The sequence below is a fragment of the Puma concolor genome, chromosome A2 (genome assembly GCF_028749965.1).
Source record: "Puma concolor isolate L17-30 chromosome A2, mPumCon1.1.hap2, whole genome shotgun sequence".
Classification (NCBI taxonomy): domain Eukaryota; kingdom Metazoa; phylum Chordata; class Mammalia; order Carnivora; family Felidae; genus Puma; species Puma concolor.
Genome location: NC_141668.1, coordinates 90,648,951 through 90,668,769, shown reverse-complemented (window position 1 = coordinate 90,668,769; position 19,819 = coordinate 90,648,951). Strand labels below are relative to the sequence as shown.

The window sequence follows — 19,819 nt, the reverse complement described above, 5'->3', positions numbered from 1 at the left end:
GTGGGGGGTGGGGAAGCACAGAGAGAGAGAGGGAGAGAGAGGACCCCAAGCAGGCTCCACACTGACATTGAGGAGTCCCACGTGGTTTGTGACATCATGACAGTAGCCGAAATCAAGGGTGGGACGCTTAACCCACTGAATCACCCAGGCACCCCTGAACTCATTCTTTAGTGTTTAAAGTTTTCTGAGTTTTGTTCCTTGCACAGAAGAAAATTAGGAGAAAGACACTGCTGCTAAACTCAGAGTTAGGGGAGAGAAACCATTTATTATGCTTTTGACCTGCCCAATGCACAGGGGGCTGAACTGTTTGAGGATGGGACTGGAGGTGGGTTCATTCTGGCTTTTTCCCGGTCCTTTGGCTGGAAGTGGTTTCTCCCCACTCCAGCTGCCAATGGCACCTGACCGTGTGTGCAGCAGCAGCAACACCATCTGGTCACACAGGCTCCCTCCAGAAGGCTCGACCCACAGCCAGCCCCCATCGTACTGGCAGAACAAAGGCAACAACAGTCCCACGCCAGGAGGCCTGCCAAGAACTCAAATGCTCATTCAATAAAATGTATGTGCTTGAAGAGAAAGTTTGTAATTTGAATATGTATGAAGGCAGAGCCGCTTCCTGCCCCAGCACGGTTGATGATCTCTCCTAATGAGGACATTGGGACCCGGATGTGACACTCCCCACATAGCCGCCACCACCACTATTCGGGAGGGGCTTGATCTCCTCTGGAAACTGTGAGGTCAAGAGGTGTTAACTCAAGTTTCCTCCCTGGGCTTCAGGGAAATCCCTGAAATTCTGTGCACACTTTATATTTGTGTATATATGCACATCTTTCCAGGAAGGGGGACTTTAAGTGTTAAGATTTTCAGAGGGGTCCCCAACTCCTAAAGGTTAAGAGTCATCACTTCGGGACAAATTGAGATAATGTTTTGTTGGCTTAATATTAACTTGAGAGCTAATTTAAAATTACTTTACCTTTCCTAAGAGATTTCTGGTCAGTTGTCTTGGGATTTGGCTAGGTGGTGGGAAAATGTTAAGTAGGGTGAAAAATGTGTCACTGATTAACCAGGGAATGCTGAACCCAGCAGTTAGGAGAGCAGGGTTTGCAGCAAGTCGGAGGGTGGGGGTGGGGTGGGGGGGTGGGGGTGGGGTGCAGGACGGAGGGGTGGGGGTTCAGGCCCAGCTTTGCCGCTTAGTAACTACAAGATCGTGGGCCCACTACTTCAGCTCTGGGCTTCAGTTTCCTCTCTGTAGAATGGGTTGGTAACCATATTGCTACCTCATAGCACTGTTGTGAGGACTAAGAAGGCTAATAAACACAGAGTCTTTAGCACGACATAAAGTTAGCCATTATGATGATTTGTTCTATTATTCCTTATTAAAGAGTGGAATCATTATTGGTGGCAGTATCTTTGTGGCAGGGAGATGTCAAGACTGTCCTTCCAGTTCCCCCACATGCTCAGAACATGCTGGGTTCTCCTACCTCACCCCCCATCCCCCGCTCCCTCCTCCCAGATCATTTATTTTATTTTTTAAAGTTTATTTATAGTTTAGTAATCTCTACATCTAACGTGGGGCTCGAACTCACAACCCCCAAGATCAAGAGTCATACACTGCTGTAACTGAGCCAGCCAGGTGCATCTCCTCCCTGATCATTTAAACCTGGTTTGGTCTTAAGGCCAAATCAAGAACCACTTTCTCTGTAACTCCCAGCACATTCCATATTCCAGCCTGGTTTATTGCTTTGTTCTTAATTCCCTGTAACCCATATGTTGGAAATGGAATAATATTCTTTCTGTATCAGGTTTCTGAGAGTCAAGAGCCCAGGAATGCGTAGATGGGGTTGCAGCCAAGCTGTTCAGTGGGGCTACAGTCCCTTGCTGGCTGTTGGCTAGAGGTCTTGGTTCCTTAACGTGTAGGCTTTCCATAGCCTTCCTGAATGTCCACAAAACATCGTGCCTGCTTCTTCTATGAGTGATAAGAGAGCTTAAGACAGAAGTCATGGTATTTTATTTTTAAAAAAATGTTTATGTATTTGAGAGAGAGAGAGAGAGAGAGAGAGAGAGAGAGAGAATGAGTGGGGGAGAGGCAGAGAAAGAGGAGGACAGAGGATCTGATGTGGGCTCTATGCGGACAGTAGAGAGCCCGATGTGGGGCTCGAACTCATGAGCTGTGAGATCATGCTTGAACCCAAGTTGGACACCTGACCAACTGAGCCATCCAGGTGCCCCAGAAGTCATAGTATTTTAATGTAATTTAATTTTTATTTTGTTTTAATTTAATTTAATTTGATTTATTATTATTATTTACAATTTTAAAAAACATTTTTATTTATTTTTGAGAGACAGAGGCAGAGCACGAGTGGGGGAGGGGCAGAGAGAGAGGGAGACACAGAATCCAAAGCAAGCTCAAGGCTCTGAGCTGTCAGCACAGAGCCCGACGCAGGGCTTGAACTCAGAACCATGAGATCATGACCTGAGCTGAAGACGGACACTTAATCAACTGAGCTACCCAGGCACCCCTGATTTATAATTTTCTAAAGCTTATTTATTTATTTTGAGAGACAGGAGAGGGGCAGAGAGAGAGGGAGAGAGAAAATCCCAAGTAGGCTCTTCGCTGTTGGTGCAGAGTCCCCCAGGGGGCTCAATCCACAAACTGTGAGATCATGATCTGAGCCAAAATCAAGAGTCAGACGCTTAGCCGACTGAGCCACCCATGCAACCCAGTCACAGTATTTTAAAACCAAGTATTGGAAGTGACATATCATCACTTTTGCTGTGTGCTGTTGGTCACTTAGACCAACTCTGGTAGAATATGGGAGGAGATTATGCCAGGCTGTGGATACCAGGAGGCAGGGTTCATTGGGGGCCGTCTTACAGGTTGGCTACCAGAAATAATTGGACTAATTTTGGGGGTCAAGTGGACAAGGTCCTAGTGGTGGCAAATTCCTACGCCAAGGGCACTGGCTGTTTTGTGGGGATTCTTGGGTTTATTCTTTGAAGGCACATAAAGCCCTTCATGTCTCCTTTGGGCTGCATGTAGCCATATAATATTCCTACCCAGCCTGCCCTGAACCTCCAACCTTGAGCATAGGAGCAGAGAACCTAATATTCCTGTAACAAAAAAAAAAAAAAAAAAAAAAAAAAATTGGGGGGAGGTGCCTGGATGGCTTAGTTGGTTGAGAGTCTGATTTCAGCTCAGTTCATGACCTCATGGTTTGTGAGTTTGAGCCCCACATTGGGCTCACTGTTGTCAGTACAGAGCCTGCTTCAGATGCTCTGTCCCCCCCCGCCCCCGTCCCTTCCTTGTTCACACTCTTTCTAAAAAATGAATAAACACTAAAAAACATTTTTTTTCAAAGAACTTGTACATATTCATACAGAGACCTGAAACTTGAACTTCCAGCATATACTTGTAGATACGGCAATATAACCTCTAGCAGGAAGGGGAAGTTTTGGGGCTAAGGGCTTGGACACCGGGGTCAGGGTCCTTACGCTACCCCTTACTAGGTATCTGACATTAGAAAGTTTCTTCTCTGAGCCTTAGTTTCTTGTACTGTAAAATGGGGCTAATAATATGTAGTTGATAGTTTTTTTTTTTTTTTTTTTTTTTTTTAATGTGTGTATGGTAGGAGTGGTTAGGATTAACTGAGATAAAGCACAATGTGGCAAGTTGTATTTTCTAAAGATGGTGACTCCAATATGTATGGATACATATAACATCCATAGTGCTGTTCTTTTTAAATGTTTATTTTTGAGAGAGAGAGAGAGACAGACAGAGGATCTGAAGTGGGCTCTGCATTGACAGCAGAGAGCCCGATGTGGGACTTGAACCCACAAACCTAAGATCATGATCCGAGCCTAAGTCGGATGATTAACTGACTGAGCCACCCAGGCACCCCTACAGTGCTCTTCTTACGCTGTGCTAGGGGACGTGGGGTCTAGTTCCCACCTCTTGTAGACTGCACCAATCGATGGAATGAGGCCAACGTGAGGCTATGTGATTTCCAGGGCCAGTTCATAACAGGCATGAAGTTTTCACTGTTTTTCTCTCTTGGGTTGCTTGCCCTTTGATCCCCGCCACCACGTTGGGAGGAAGCCCAGGTCACATAAGGAGGCCACATGTGGGTGTTCTGGCTGGCTCTCAGCCAGTAGTCAGCATCCACCGTCAGACATGTGAATGAGCAGCTCTTCAGGTGATCCCAGCCTCCAGCCTACAAGCTTCCAGCTGACATCCCACGGTCTGGAGCGGAGAGGAGCCATCCCTAAACAGGTGCAGTGCCCTCTTTGAATTCCTGGCCCACAGGAAATGTGACAGATAATATGTAATTATTGTTCTAAGCCACAAAATTTTGGAGTAATTTGTTATGTGGCAATAGGTAATAGATATAATAATCCTCCCAATACAGTGTCTGAAAAATGACACCCAATGAATTCTGGGTTATACATTAACCCAGTGAATTCTGGGTTATACATTAAAAAAACATGTGTGCCTCATTATAAGATATTTTCAAAATGCTGGGCCAAAATGTTTTTTTGTTTTGTTTTGTTTTTTGTTTTTTGTTTTTTTCCAAGCAGACTGTGTCTTAATAGGGTTTGGAGGAAGGGACTTTTGATTTTGTTTTTCCCTGGCTCCTTTCATATACACATTTACTTAACTCGGAGTATGAAGCATATAAGAGCAGGTTTTTAGCTCTCCATCTGCTGAGCTGTCTCATGAACTTCCAGTCCTGTGCTGGGGGTTAGAGCCACAGCTGTTTCTGGATCTGGCTTATCTTTTGGTTCGCTGGTTCATTTAAGCTCTTTCTCAGCATTAATCAATAGGCATTGAGATCGTCCACATTTACTCTTTGCTCTGCCTACAAATGAAAGTTAGAATCATATGCACTTTTTTGGGGATATTTTTGTACTTTTAAAAGCCTAACCTCAATTTACCAGGCCGAGGTAGCCTCAGGGGAGAAGGAGGGCCCAGGTTAAAGAGCCACTGTCCCACAAACCCTGGCAGCTTTCCAGATTCCAGAGTGCTGCCTCTTTGTCCTCCCTCCAAGAGTCAGAAGGTAACACAGAAAAATATCTGCGTGCCTGTGTGCCTGTGTGTGTAAATGCGTGTGTGTGCACGTGTGCGTGCATGTGTGTGTGTGTGGAGGTGGAGTAGTCAGTCAGAAGGCTGTGGGGCCTCCTTTGAGGTCCTGGTGCACCCTGTCTTGGATTCCTGTCCTGTGATGGTGTCCCAGGGTGCTGAGCCCAGTGCTTGTATGTAGTAGTAAAGACTGGGGAAGAGGAACTTTGTGTGGCCAGGTTTCTGGCCCTGCCTATTTTGTTTTATTGTGGTAAAATAAAATATACACAACATAAAAGTTCCCATTTTAGGGGCGCCTGTGTGGATCAGTCGGTTAAGCGTCCGACTCTTGGTTTTGGCCTCAGGTCATGATCTCACTGTTTTGTGAGCTGGAGACACGCGTCAGGATCTGCACTGGCAGCTTGAAGCCTGCTTGGGATTCTTTCTCGCTCTCTCTGCCTCTCCCCCACTTGCACTGTTTCTGTCTCTCTCAAAATAAATGAAAATTTTAAAAAAAGTTATCATTTTAACCATTTTTTTAAATGTTTGTTTTTGAAAGAGAGATAGAGTGTGAACAAGGGAGGGGCAGAGAGAGAGGGACACACAGAATCCGAAGCAGGCTCCAGGCTCTGAGTTGTTGGCACAGAGCCCCACGTGGGGCTCAAACTCGGAACGGCAATATCATGACCTGAGCCGAAGTCAGAAGCTTAACCGACTGAGCCACCCAGGTGCCCTACCATTTTAACCATTTTTAAGTGTACAATTTCAGTGGGATTAAACACCTTCACACTGTTGTGCAGCTGTCTCCACTATTTTTTCTACAGAACTTTTTCATCATCCCCAATTAAAACTTTCTTCACTGAATAATAACTCCACATTCCTCTCTTCCTCCAGCCCCTGGTAATCACTATTCTACTTCTTGTGTCCGTGAATGGGAATATTCCCCATATTGTGGAATCAGACTTTATTCTTTTGTGTCTGACTTATTTCACTTAGCATAATGTTTCCAAGTTTCATCCACACAGTAGCGTATATCAAAATTTCATTCCTTTTTAAGGCTGAATAATATTCCCATGTAGGTATAGATCTCATTTTATTTATCCATTCATCTGCTGATGGACATCTGGGGTGTAAGTTATTGTGAATAATACTGTGGTGATGTTTGGAGTAAAAATACCTGTTTGAGTCTCTGTTTTCAATTCTTTTAGGTATTTATCTAGAATTGCTGGATCGTATGATAATTCTAGGGTCCAGAGACCTGACCATGGGTCCTGTTGTGTCTAAAGATCTATTTGCTAATGGAATACAACAGGGGGCTCTTCTATTATCTCGGCATCCTGAGGGGCTATGCAAATTAGGCTCCCAGTGATCTACTGATGTGATGGCACCTTGTTCCCATTGGTTCCCATTGGGCATTTACTTTGTGCGAGTTTCTGGGCTGAGCATAGTGTCTCTTGTACTACTCTATGAGGTAGATTTGATTATTATCACTGTTTTACAGATTATGAAACTGAGGCATGGAGATGTTTTATAATTAGTCCAAAGGTACACGGGATTGCAAGTTCTGGGCTAGGATTTGAACCCAGGCAGCATCAGCACAGCTGGGTGGCTCAGTCACTTAACTCAGAGTTAAGTATCTAACTCTCAATTAGTGTCTAACTCTTGATAACTAAGGTCATGATCTCACTGTTCTGGGATTGAGCTCAGCATGGGGCTCTGGGCTGACAGTGTGGAGCCTACTTGGGATTCTCTCTCTCCCTCTCTCTCTGCCCCTCCCCCACTTGCTCTCTTTCTCTCAAAATAAATAAATAAAGTAAAAAAAAAAAGAATGAACCCAGATAGTATTGTGTGAGATCTCCTGTGTTCAACCTTTACACATTTCTGCCTCTCCAAATAGAGTGGCCATTAAATCAGTCAACAAGGATTGTATGTATTTATCTAGGAGAAAGCAGCAGCTTATGTGGGATAATCATGGTGAAAATTAAAGATAAGTAAAAAACAAAACTAACATTAGGTGCCTCAGTGGTTTAAGAGGATCTCTGTTGGGCTCTCCCTTCCATATTTACGTTAATTTTTTCTTAGCCTATAAGGTATATAAGGGGACTTGTATATGGCACAGAGGAAGTAGTTCTATTTTTGCAAGCATAAATCCTTGATTTTACGACGTTTTTAAGGTAACCCAGTGGACCTACAAATAATGCACTAAAGGGTGTTGAAATTTGCAATGAAGTATACCACAAGATGGCAGTACAAATCAATTAAAAAAAATCCAAATGCTTGCTAAGTCTGTACAGTAAATTAAGCTCTAGGAAAGCAACTTCATCATTTTTGACATGATCAGGGCAACTGTATTTAATTCCAAATGGGTTTTAATCACCTAGAAGAGAATTCACAAGCTTTTTAAAATCAAAAGACCTGAAAAGTGTAAAGGCTTTGATAAGGAAAGCTGCTTCTAAAATTTTAGAAATTCCTGCTTTGGAGGAAGCTAAAGTTTTAAGTAAACGTTTTGACTCCAGAAACTGTTGGCAATATAATGTCACATTCACATACTTCCAGGAACCTTACCGTTCGCCATCATGGCTTGGCCAAAGATCAGCCTTTAGTCCATAACTGCAAACATATTTGCCAAATTGGTCCTTAGGAAAAGTTCCTTTCAGTTAACGCCAGAGGAAAGGATAGTATTTAAGTAATTCTGGAAACTAGGATTGAACCACAGGTTGGTCTGACATCTGAGCCCTGGGGCCTGTTGACTTGTGGTTGAAATAATGAAACAGATATCACCCAGTAGAAGGGAATTCCCATTCATTCATTCATTCATTCATTCATTCATTGTAGGCTTCACACCCAGCGCAGAGCCCAATGTTGAGCTTGAACTCACGACCCTGAGATCAAGACCTGAGCTGAGATCAAGAGCCGGACACTTAGCTGACTGAGCCACCAAGGCACCCCCAGCTTTTTAAGAGAGCGAGTGGCAGGAAGTAAGGTAAACCCATTTCTTCATCTCAATGTACCAAGGATTGGCTATCATAGGATCAATTTTAATGATCTAACTGGTATACTACATTGGAGAGAGAATTAATGTTTTATTTCAGAGAAGGCAGTACATTTGTGCCTTGATGCTAAATGTTCTCAAAATGAAAGACTGACTTAGAAATGCATTTTCTTTTTTTTCTTTTTAGCTATCATATGCAAACTATTAGTCTCTTCTAGAAGGATCACAGGGAACTAGCACTGAAGAAATGAAATCCAGCTAATCCCTCCAATAAACTGAAGTTTCAGGACATTACTTTTGAAAGGCAAATGCAGGCTGACTCCTGCCCACAGATCACCAAGAGCCAAAGTGTATCTGAAAGCCATTGTCAAAATAAGGAGTGAGGACATCTGTGGTGAAGACCATCCTCTGTGATCTTTTTTTCTTTTAAACATTTATTTAATTTTTATTTTTTTATTAAAAAATTTTTTTTCAACGTTTTTATTTATTTTTGGGACAGAGAGAGACAGAGCATGAACGGGGGAGGGGCAGAGAGAGAGGGAGACACAGAATCAGAAACAGGCTCCAGGCTCCGAGCCATCAGCTCAGAGCCTGACGCGGGGCTCGAACTCACGGACCGCGAGATCGTGACCTGGCTGAAGTCGGACGCTTAACCGACTGCGCCACCCAGGCGCCCCGACATTTATTTAATTTTTAGAGAGAGAGAACAGAGTGTGAGCAGGGAAGGGGCAGAGAGAGAGGGAGACACAGAATCTGAAGCAGGCTCCTGGCTCTGAGCTGTCAGCACAGAGACCCATGTGGAGCTTGAACCCACGAACCATGAGATCATGACCTGAACCAAAGTTGGACGCTTAACCGACTGAGCCACTCAGGCACCCCTAAATTATTTTTTTATTTTAAGTAATCTCTGCACTCAGCATGGGGCTTGAACTCATTACCCTGAAATCAAGAGTCACAGCCTCCTCTGACTGAGCCAGCCAGGCTCCCCTATCCTCTGTGGTCTTATGGGCAAATCATTTAGCCTCTCTGAGCCTCACATCCCTCCTTTGTTAAATGGGCATGATAATACCTTAGAGGGGTGTTGTGAAGGCAAATGAGACAATGGACGTGAAAGCACTTGTAAGCTATATGGTGCTATCCAAACATTGGCTATTATTGCTGTTACCACATCAGCCCACCCAACCTCATTGTCACCTCAACCCCCTCAACACCCTTCTAATAATAATTTTGGTTTTCCATCTCTCTAACCTCCTCCTCATCCTCCTCGTCCTCCTCTTATTCCTGTCTCAGGAACCAACTTCCCTTTTCAGTGTAGCTCTCTTCATCTTCCACATTCAATCCAACAAGTCTTATATCCCCCAAACACCTGTCTGCAGTAGATACTATGAGATGCTCCCAGGGCCCCCTCTTCAGAACTAGGCCTTATTCCCACAGCTGCTGGATGGGTTGCCACCTCACAGCCCTCTGCCCTCTCTGGAAACTGCCCTCAGCTGAAGAGACCCACCACACCCAAGGTTACACCGCCTTCTGGGGGCAAGCACCCACATACAGTGACCGATGTTTGAGGCCCGGACTCCATGTAACGCAGGACAACCCTGAAAAGCCATCCCAGCATCTGCACTCCCTGTGGGTCAGCCGCGGCCTCCGTGAGCCTGCTTGCCTCATCCCAGCTCGCCTTCTCGTGCCCACCTGCTGCTGCCTCCCTTTCACAGGTGCTGATCTTGAGAACCCTGCACAATACACTTCTTTCACCCCGTTCTTTCCCGGTTGGCTTCCCAGGAAACCCAATCTACAGCACCATCCTCGATTTATTCACCTCCTTCTGTCTCCACTCTGTTCTGGTTTCAGCCAGCACCTTCCCTCAACAGCCTCCCTCCTATCTCCCTGCCTCTGCTCTCGACCTTTTTTTGTTTTTAATAATCTCTACACCCAACGTGGGGCTTGAACTCACAACCCGGAGATCAAGAGTCCCATGCTTTATAGACTGAGCTAGCCAGGCACCCCTGCTCCTGACCTTCCTGACCCTCCCTTTTCCTCACAATTGTCAGTTATCTTAAAATATTCAATGCCTTTTATTTTATTTCATTAGATAATATTTGATACAAAAATATGACATATACATAATTTAGGAAACCATGAGGAAAATGAACCTATGAACCCTTCACTCCATTAAGATCTGGATCTGTTAAAGCTGCCTGTCTGCCTTTCCTTGATTATAATCCTTCCCTATTCTCCACAAGTAACCACAATCTTTTTTCTTTTTTTTTAAGTAAGCTCTATGCTCAACATGGGGCTTGAACTCACCACCCCAGATCAAGAGTCGCATGCTCTACCAACTGAGCCAGCCAGGTGAGCCAAGTAACCACAATACTGTGACTTGTTTTTATTATTCCTATGCTTATACCTTTATAGTTCTACCATATAGGTATTTATTTCTAAATAATATATAGTTTAGTGTTGCTCGTTTTTATATTTATAAAAATGGAGCCACAGTGTGTGTGCTGCAACTTGTTTTTTCCCCTTTCAACATTACATATCTAATCTAATCTAATCTAATCTAATCTAATCTAATCTAATCTAATCATTCACATAGATGTTTATGAATTAGGTTTATTCATTTCCCTGTTTATAGTAATAGTAAATTAATCAATTAACTGAAAAATAAATTTTGAATAATTCACTCTTTATCTATTCTCTGTTGATGAATATTTGTGTTTTGCATTTTAGTACCTGTTTTGTTTGTTTGTTTGCTTGTTTGTTTTTGCTTATGTGCAATATTTTCTCCAGCATATATAGCTAGGAAGAGAATGAATGAGTTTAGTATATACAAATGTCCAGTTTTACAAGAAAACGCCAAGTTGTTTTTCAAAGTGATTATACCAGATTTTACTCTCACCAATAGTACAAGAACTCTCACTGCTGCACAGCCAGGCTAACAGTTCTGTCAGACTTGTGATTTATGCCAATAAAATGAGCATTATCATTTGCAATTAATTTACATTTTTTGACTACTACTGAATATCTTGTCATGCTTGCCATTTGTGTGTGTGTTTTGAGAGAGAGAGAGAAAGACAGAGCATGAGCAGGGGAGGGGTAGAGAGAGAGAGGGAGACACAATCTGAAGCGGGCTCCAGGCTCTGAGCTGTCAGCACAGAGCTCAACGCGGGGCTCGAACTCACAGACTGTGAGATCATGACCTGAGCTGAAGTCGGACGCTCAACTGAGCCACCCAGGCGCCCCTGAAGATTTTATTTTCAAGTAATCTGTACACCCACCATGGGGCTGAAACTCACAACCCTGGGGTTAAGAGTCATGCTCCACCAACTGAGTCATCCAGGACCCCTGTGTTTTCTTTTTTGTTAAATTCCTATACATATCTTTTGCTCATTATTTTTGTTTTGGCTTTTAGGAAATTGATTTTTAAGATTTCTCTATGCATTCTGTATTGTTAACCTTTACCAGTAATATATTTAACAAACATCTTCTCCCAATTCATGGCTTTTAGTTTTCTCTGTGGAATATTTTGTTGAACAGAAGCCTTTTATTTCAGTCTAGTGGAGTTTATCAATGATTTCCTTTATGTTTTCTTGTGTTTTGTTCAATAAATCCTTCCCATTTCTGAGATCATCCATATTTTCTCCTAAAAGTTAAAATTTTGCCTTTCACTGTTAAGTCCTTAATTCATCTGGAGATTTTTGCGTACAGTGTGAATCAGATGTGTAATTTCCTTTTTTTTTTTCTTTTTTTTTTAATGTTTATTTATTTTGAGAGAGGGGAAGAGAGAGAATCCCGGGCAGGCTCTACACTGTCAGTGCAGAGTCCGATGTGGGGCTCGATCCCATGAATGGTGAGATCGTGACTCGAGTTGAAATCAAGTCAGACGCTTAACTTACTGAGCCACCCAGGCACCCCTAATTTCCTTTTTTTTTTCAGGTGGATAACTGAAGCACTGCGACCGTAACCCTATTTGCAAACTAAGAAGCTGGACTGCCATGGTCTATGGATGCCGGCAGAACACATGAGACTCCTGGTCAGAGACAAAGGACTTCATCACCCACAGCCCCGGCAAGCAGCGTGTCGGCATTGGTTCCCTTTGTCCCATTCCCAGAGGGCTATGAGAAGAGGGCTGGATGATACCTGCATTGCAGGAGAGGAACCCTGAGCCTTAGAGAACCTGAATCTTTTATAATTGGGCAATAAATTATAAATTTATTTATAGTCAGGCAAACCTGACTTTGCCTTACAGGGAGATACTATCTTTATTAAGGAACAATAAACAAATCTACCTTTTGTTCTGGAGGAGGCCTTATCTCTGTCTTCCCAGGCTGTTTGCTATACTAAGAATCTTGAAAAGACAGCCTGGAATAAAGGCAGTTAGTGTCTCTGCTCACAAGACGTGCAGAAACATGAGTCTCAAGTAGAATCATCTCCCAACAACAACCAAATGTTCTAGCACCATTTACTCCCTAATATATACTTTTCCAACCAAGTTATTGTGCTATCTCTTCTGATATTAATTTTCCAAAAAATACATTCATATACTTCTAGGCTTTGTATTTTGCTTCATTGATGTGTCTATCTTAATTATTATAGTTTTATAATAAATAAATATCTGATTGAGCAAGCCTTTCCACCTTGTTCTTTTTCAGAAGCATCATGGCTATTTTTGGCATCTGGTACGTCCACAAAAATTTATATCTATATCTGTATGTATGTATGTATGTATGTATGTATGTATGTATGTATCTATCATCTATCTATCTATCTATCTATCTATCTATCTATCTATCATCTATCATCTACATATATATGCTTATTTTAAGTAGGCTGCATGTCCAATGTGGGGCTTGAACTCACGACCCTGAGACCAAGAGTTGCATGCTCTACTGGTTGAGTCAGCCATGTACCTCAGGCCTCCACAAAAATTGGGAATCAGCCAAATTCCTCAGCTCTGATGGAATTTTGGTGGGCATTTCTTGATTGTACAATTTGAGGAGAATCAGATCTTAATGATACTGAATTTTCCTATCAGTGAATATAGTGTATTTCTATATTTTTAAAGATCTTTAAAGTCTTAAAAATTTTTTTTAAATGTTTATTTATTTTGACAGAGAGGGAGACAGAGTGTGAGTAGGGGAGGGGCAGAGAGAGAGACACACAGAATCCGAAACAGGAGCCAGGCTCTGAACTGTCAGCACAAGCCCAACACGGGTCTCAAACTCAAGAGCTGTGAGATGACCCTAGCTTGAGTCGACGCTCAACTGACTGAGCCACCCAGGTGCCCCAATCGTTAAAGGCTTTCAATGAGGTTTTCTAATTTTCTCCCTTTAGATTCTATTCACATTTTGCTAGAGGTATTTCTAGGTATCATGATTTTTTGTTGCTATCGTTAGATATTTTTTGAAATTATGTTTTCTAATTGCTTGCTGCTATGCTAGAGAAATGCAACTTTAATACATTGGTTTTAAATCTAGCCATCTTGTTACTTTGTTACAGATTCTAATAATTTTTATTTGTAGCTTTGGTTTGTTTGTTTTTTATGAGGGCAATTATATATCACTTCTTGGCCTTTAGCACTATCAAGTGTAGTATCTGTTCTTATCAGTTTAGTATAAGGGTAATTACAATCTTAAAATGGTGACAGTTTTTTCTCTTCAAATTCTTGATCTTTTATTTCTTTCTGTTGTTTTACTGTGTTGCCTTCAGTAATGTGGACAGATTTACTGATGGGGGGCTTATTTGTCTTGTCCTTCATTTTAAAGGGACTACTTTTAATATGACACAATTATAAATAAAAATATATTGTGTGGTAGAAATTGTTTCTTAGGAATATTGTCCTTATTCCTAGTTTGTAAACAGTTCTTGTTATTGTAGATGACTTTAAGTTTTATCAAATGATTTTTTTTTTGTATTTATCAGGCAATCGTACGGCTTTTATCTTTTAGCCTCTTAATGTGGTGACTTTTGCTTGAATGTATTTCAGAATGATGTTTGTATCAGGATTCAGTTGGCCTTACTGTTCCTTTTTCTTTCTTTCCTTCTTTAACTTTTTTGAAAGTTTATTTATTTGAGAGAGAGAGAGAGTGAGCACACCCATGAGTGGGGGAGAGCCAGAGAAAGAGAGAGAGAGAGAGAGAGAATCCAGAGCCTGATGTGGGGCTTGAGCTCATGAACCATGAGATCATGCATGACCTGAGCTGAAAACAAGAGTCGGACACTTAACCAATTGAGCCACCCAAGTGCCCCACAACCTTAGAATTTTAATATTTTGTGGGTGAATTGAAACTTTCATTATCATGTGGGGATTGTTTGGATTGTTGAAAATATTTTTTATTGTTTATATTTGGTCTGCTATTAATATAGCTTTTTTTTTGGCTAATATTTGCCTAGGATATATTTTTCTATTCTTTTATTTTCAATTTTTCTGTGTCCTCATGGGTTTTTAAAAATCCGATCTCACAATCTCCTTGACAAATTTAATCTATTTTTATTTATTTTGTTTTCTGATTTGGTTTTATTTCTTCTGTCTTACATTGGGCCTTTTATTTGTTCTCCTTTTCCTACACTTTTCTCTCTCTCTCTCTCATTCTTTTTTTTTTTTTTTTTTTTTTTTTTTTTTTAGCTTTGAGGCATTTGATCATAACAAGCTGGCACTCGTATACATAAACTAACAAGAACTTAAAATTCACCACACATTTACTTCATTTTTAGCATGACTTTCTAGTAAATCTTTAGCTTTATTGATTTGGGCGGCTATATAAGGAGATCCTCCCTTGTCTGGGTTATTTAAAAGCATAATTTATTGAGGAGCATCTCTGGTTTTTCCTTTATGGCAGTAGGGCTTATGGCTAGTATTAGTGCTGCCTCTCACTTTGGCATTTGGGGTCCAAAGCCCAAACCCCTATAATAGCCACCACCGAAGGCAGATTTTGGAGGACTTTGAAAAATTTGTTTTACTGAGGCTCCATGTTTCATGGGTTGCAAAACATAATAGCCTGCAAATCTTGCAGCAGCAATGGTCAGTCTGTTACCACTGTATTGGCCGTAGCTTTGGCTCAGTTCCCCAGCCTCCATGGAGAATGTGTTTCATCCACCCCAAAGACAGCAGCTGCCAATTCCATGCCTCTACCAGACAGTGACATGGCCACCACCCCCTGATTTCTTTTTATTTTTAAAATGCTTATTTATTTATTTTGAGAGAGAGAGAGTGCACACGAGCGAGCAGGGGAGGGGCAGAGAGAGAGGGTGAGAGAGAATCCCAAGCAGGCTCCATGTTGTCGGTGCAGAACCTGACACGGGGCTTGATCCCACAACCCTGAGATCATGACTTGAGCCAAAATCAAGAATTGGATGCTCAACCGACTGAGCCACCCAGGCGCCCCGCCCCCTTTGTTTTCTTATTCCACTTCCCCTCATTGTTTTGAAACTATATCTTCTATTGTTCACTTTAAAATTTATCATTTATGTTGAACTTTGAAAATTTTATTACTATTATATTTTTAGTATTTTAGAGAGAGAGAGAGAGAGAGAGAGAGAGAGTGAGTAGGGGAGAAGGGCAGAGGGAGAGATTGAGAGAATCTTAAGCAAGTCCACGCTCACCACGTAGCCTGACATGGGGCTTGATCCCACAACCTTGGGATCATGACCTGAGCCAGTAAGAGTTGGAATGCTCAACTGACTGAGCTATCCAGGCGCTCCTATATTGAACTTATTTTTTGAACTTAAAAAGAAATGTTTACTTATTTATTTTTGAGAGAGAGAGAGAGAGAGAGAGAACACAAGCAGGGGAGGGGCAGAGAGAGAGGGAGACATGGAATCTGAAGCAGGCTCCAGGCTCCAAGCTGTCAGTACAGAACCCAACACAGGGCTCCAACCCATGAACCGTGAGATCATGACCTGAGCCGAAGTTGGACCTTTAATTGACTAGGCCTTCCAGGCGCCCTTATATTGAACTTTTTAAAGCAACAGAGAGGGTAGTAAAATAGATTAATTGTAGAATCATGTTATCTGGGTTTGAACCCAGCCCTTTGCTACTAACTGTATGACCTTGGGTAAATTATTTAAAACTCTCTGTGCCATAGTCTCTTCATCTGTAAACTGAGGATAACAACAGTATCTCACTCATAAGGCTGTTGTGAAGATTAAATGAGTTGTTACATATACCTGGCCCATTATAAATAATCAATTGCTAGTTATTACTATCATTAATCTATATCTTAATTCTGTTCCCAATTAACATAAATTCCTTAAACTCTGGTCATCTCATTGCAATTGACATGGTATTGTTATGCATATCCATAAAATAAGACAACTACTTTATTACTTTTTATTAATTTATTATTAATTTATTTTGAGAGGGAGTGAGCACTTGCATAACCAGGGAAGGGCAGAGAGAGGGAGAGACAGAATATTAGCTGTCTTATTTTAATTCCACACATTAGATGTTTGTACAATGTTTGTTTAGCTATACCAACATGTGTACCAAATTCTCTACTCTTTAGTCTTTTTTGCATCTCAAACCTTACTTCTTGGCTCATTTTCAGAAATTCTTTCTGTGTAGGTTTCTTGCTGGTAATCCCCTTAGTTTTGTTCATCTCAAAATGACTGTATTTCACTTTTGGTCTTAATAAAGACTTTTGCTGAAACACAATTTTATTCTGTTTTTAGTTTTAAATTATTATTATTTTTTTTTTTTAAATTTTTTTTTTTTCAACGTTTATTTATTTTTGCGACAGAGAGAGACAGAGCATGAACGGGGGAGGGGCAGAGAGAGAGGGAGACACAGAATCGGAAACAGGCTCCGGGCTCTGAGCCATCAGCCCAGAGCCTGACGCGGGGCTCGAACTCGCGGACGGCAAGATCGTGACCTGGCTGAAGTCGGACGCTTAACCGACTGCGCCACCCAGGCGCCCCTTAAATTATTTTTTTAAGTAGGCTCTACACCCAGTGCACAGCCCAACGCAGGGCTTGAACTCGCAAGACCTGAGCTGAGACCACAAGTTGGATGCTTAACCAACTGAGCCACCCAGGCACCCCTGAAACACAAGTTTAGACTGGTAGTTATTTTACTTTGGCCCTTTGGATACATGTGCTAAGGTCTCTTCTATTTATTATCAGGCTAGAAATCATTCCTTTGTGGGTGGTATGTCATTTCTCTCTAGTTACTTTCATGGTAGGCCCTCTTTCTTTGGTCTACACTTTACTGTCATATTTGAATATACTGTTTATTTGTCTTGCTTGTTATCTATTGTGCTTCCTATATGTGTGGATTTATACCCTTCATTGTTTGTGGAAAATTTTAGCCAATTTCTATTCAAATACTGTCTTTCCCTTATTCTATTTCTCCTACTGGAACTCTGATTAGACATATATATCTTCTCTATAGCTGAACTTCTTTTCATTTTCCAATCTCTTGGCTTCCTGTATTTCATTCTGGGTAATTTCTTTAGATCTATCTTCTAGTTGACAACCTCTCTCTTTAGTTATACCTAATGTATATTTAAATGACACATATTTTAAATTTCAATGATTTTTAAAAAAATGTTTATTTATTTTGAGAGAGAAAGAGAGAGAGAGCAAGCAGGGGAGGGGTATAGAGAGAGGGAGAGACAGAGAATCCCAAGCACTGTCAGCACAGAGCCTGATGTGGGGCGTGAACTTATGAACCATGAGATCATGACCTGAGCCGAAATCAAGAGTCAGTCACTCAACCAACTGAGCCACCCAGGTGCCAGATTTCAATGATTACCTTTTTCAATTCTAAGAAAATTTTTTTTCTTCAAGTATACCTGGTTGATTATATCTACTGGCTTCTCCATATTGTTCATGTTTTAGATACCATCATTATTTCTTTTATATGTTTTACATATAAAACATGATTTTATATTCCATATGTAGTAATTGCAATATCTAAAATTTGTGGGGCAATAAATGTATTCTTAATGATTTCTGAGGATTCTCTCTCATCACTTATTTTTATGTTTAGTAATTAAAAGACTGTGAACACATAGTTTGTTGAGCTTAATTGGTGAGATCTACGTTAATAAAGATGCTTTCCTTCAGAAAAGATGTGTATTTGAATCTGCCAGCTACCTGGGCTCTGGCAAGCTCTTTAATTTCTTGGTTTGATGTTTCTTTGACCATACAAAGAGTGTAAGATTGAATTCCAGACTTGGGGGTGGGGGCATATCCATGGCTTAAAATTTTCAGAGGGTAATGATGCCTCTTTTTCTTTCTCCCCCTGACGTCTCCCACCAACTCCATCTAGATTGAATGTGGAGACAGAATTCTTGACAAGGCTTCTTTTGTTTGCGAGCATGAACATTTTTCCTGGACCACCCTTGTAGAAGGTTGAAGGTTGCGGCCATTTTCAAGCGTCCTGCTTTAGGGTGGGACTCTCAAATTTAACTCATCCACTTTCAGTGGCCCAAGGCTCAGCCTCCTACTCTGTCTTCTGATAAATGCATTTGCCTTCAAGCAATCCCCAGTTTCTGCATTTGCTTACACTTCATGCTCCGTTTTCAGTTTATTCTTCTTCTTTAATGCCTTTGGGATTTCTCTTACTTTCTTGCAAGCTAAGCTGTGTATTAAAAATAAGCTTATTGTAATTTATCCAAGACCTGGGAGTATCGTGTAAGTAAGGCGTTTCAGAGTATCTAGTTTATACTGCTAGAAGCAGAAGCCGAGTAATCCTTAAAATAATAAAATAGCTTGCATCAGCCTCCCTGAAGACCCTCAAATGGCTTTTCCTCACACTTAAAAACAGTATCAACCATCCTGGCCCACCTCATCCTTGGCTGAGCTCACGTCACTGGCCTCTGCTGCCTCACTCCTCCTCAAGCACGGTGACCTTATTCCTGCCCTAGAGCCTTTACACTGTGGCTCCCCCTGTGTGGCATGTGATCTTCCCCCTTCCTTCACATGGCTGTCTGGTTCTTATTCAGATCTCACTTTAAATGCTGCCTTCCTTGGTCAACCTCCCCATTTCTCCCCCACATCACCACATTTTAATACTCTCAAGGGCATCGATTCTTAGCTGTATTTTCCTGCTTATGGTCTCTTTTCTTACTAGAACAGAAGACCTGTTATGAGAGCAGGGACCTTTTTTGTCTGGTTTACCACTATCGCCTCAGGCTTTAGAACAGTTCCTGGCACATAGTAGGGATTCACTACATATTTGGTGAAGGACTAGAACTGAGTATTGGCTGTTTATTCTCTTTAGACGGGACCTGGGTTTTCTAGTGCCCCATTACCTCCTATTATCTCCCTAACCCAGCTTGCTTTGCTCTGTCAGCTTATTTATCTACCTGGTCCCTGTAGGCATCTGAACTTTCAATCCCTGCTCATAAATGTTACTCTAATTATCTTCAGCATTCTGAAAGAGGCTGTATTTTATGTTTCATTTCATCCTTCGATGTCTTGCATGTGGTAGGAGGGCAAGGAATTAACATTCATTGAATATCTCTTACCTGTCAAGCATAATAACACTATGATTTATGTCCTCACAACACTATGGGGCCAGGTATTATTGGGTCCACTTTTTTAAAAGTTTTTTTTAATGTTTATTTTTGAGAAAGAGAGAGCGTGAGCAGGGGAGAGGCAGAGAGAAAGGGAGACACAGAATCCGAAGCAGGCTCCAGGCTCTGAGCCGCCCGCACAGAGCCCAACACGGGGCTCGAACTCATGAATTGTGAGATTGTAACCTGAGCCGAAGTCAGAAACTTAACCGACTGAGCCACCCAGGGGCCCCTGGGTCTTTTTTTTTTTTTTTTTTT

At 41.6% G+C, this 19,819-nt stretch overlaps 1 long non-coding RNA gene across 1 annotated transcript; it reads left to right on the top strand.

Annotated features, from left to right (window-relative positions):
• The first annotated feature begins 10,210 nt into the window (after nucleotides 1-10,210).
• On the top strand, nucleotides 10,211-12,665 carry LOC147583302 (uncharacterized). The gene is made up of 2 exons (XR_015243036.1): nucleotides 10,211-10,394; nucleotides 11,979-12,665. It is a non-coding gene; the product is annotated as an uncharacterized LOC147583302 (long non-coding RNA).
• The last annotated feature ends 7,154 nt before the right edge of the window (nucleotides 12,666-19,819 follow it).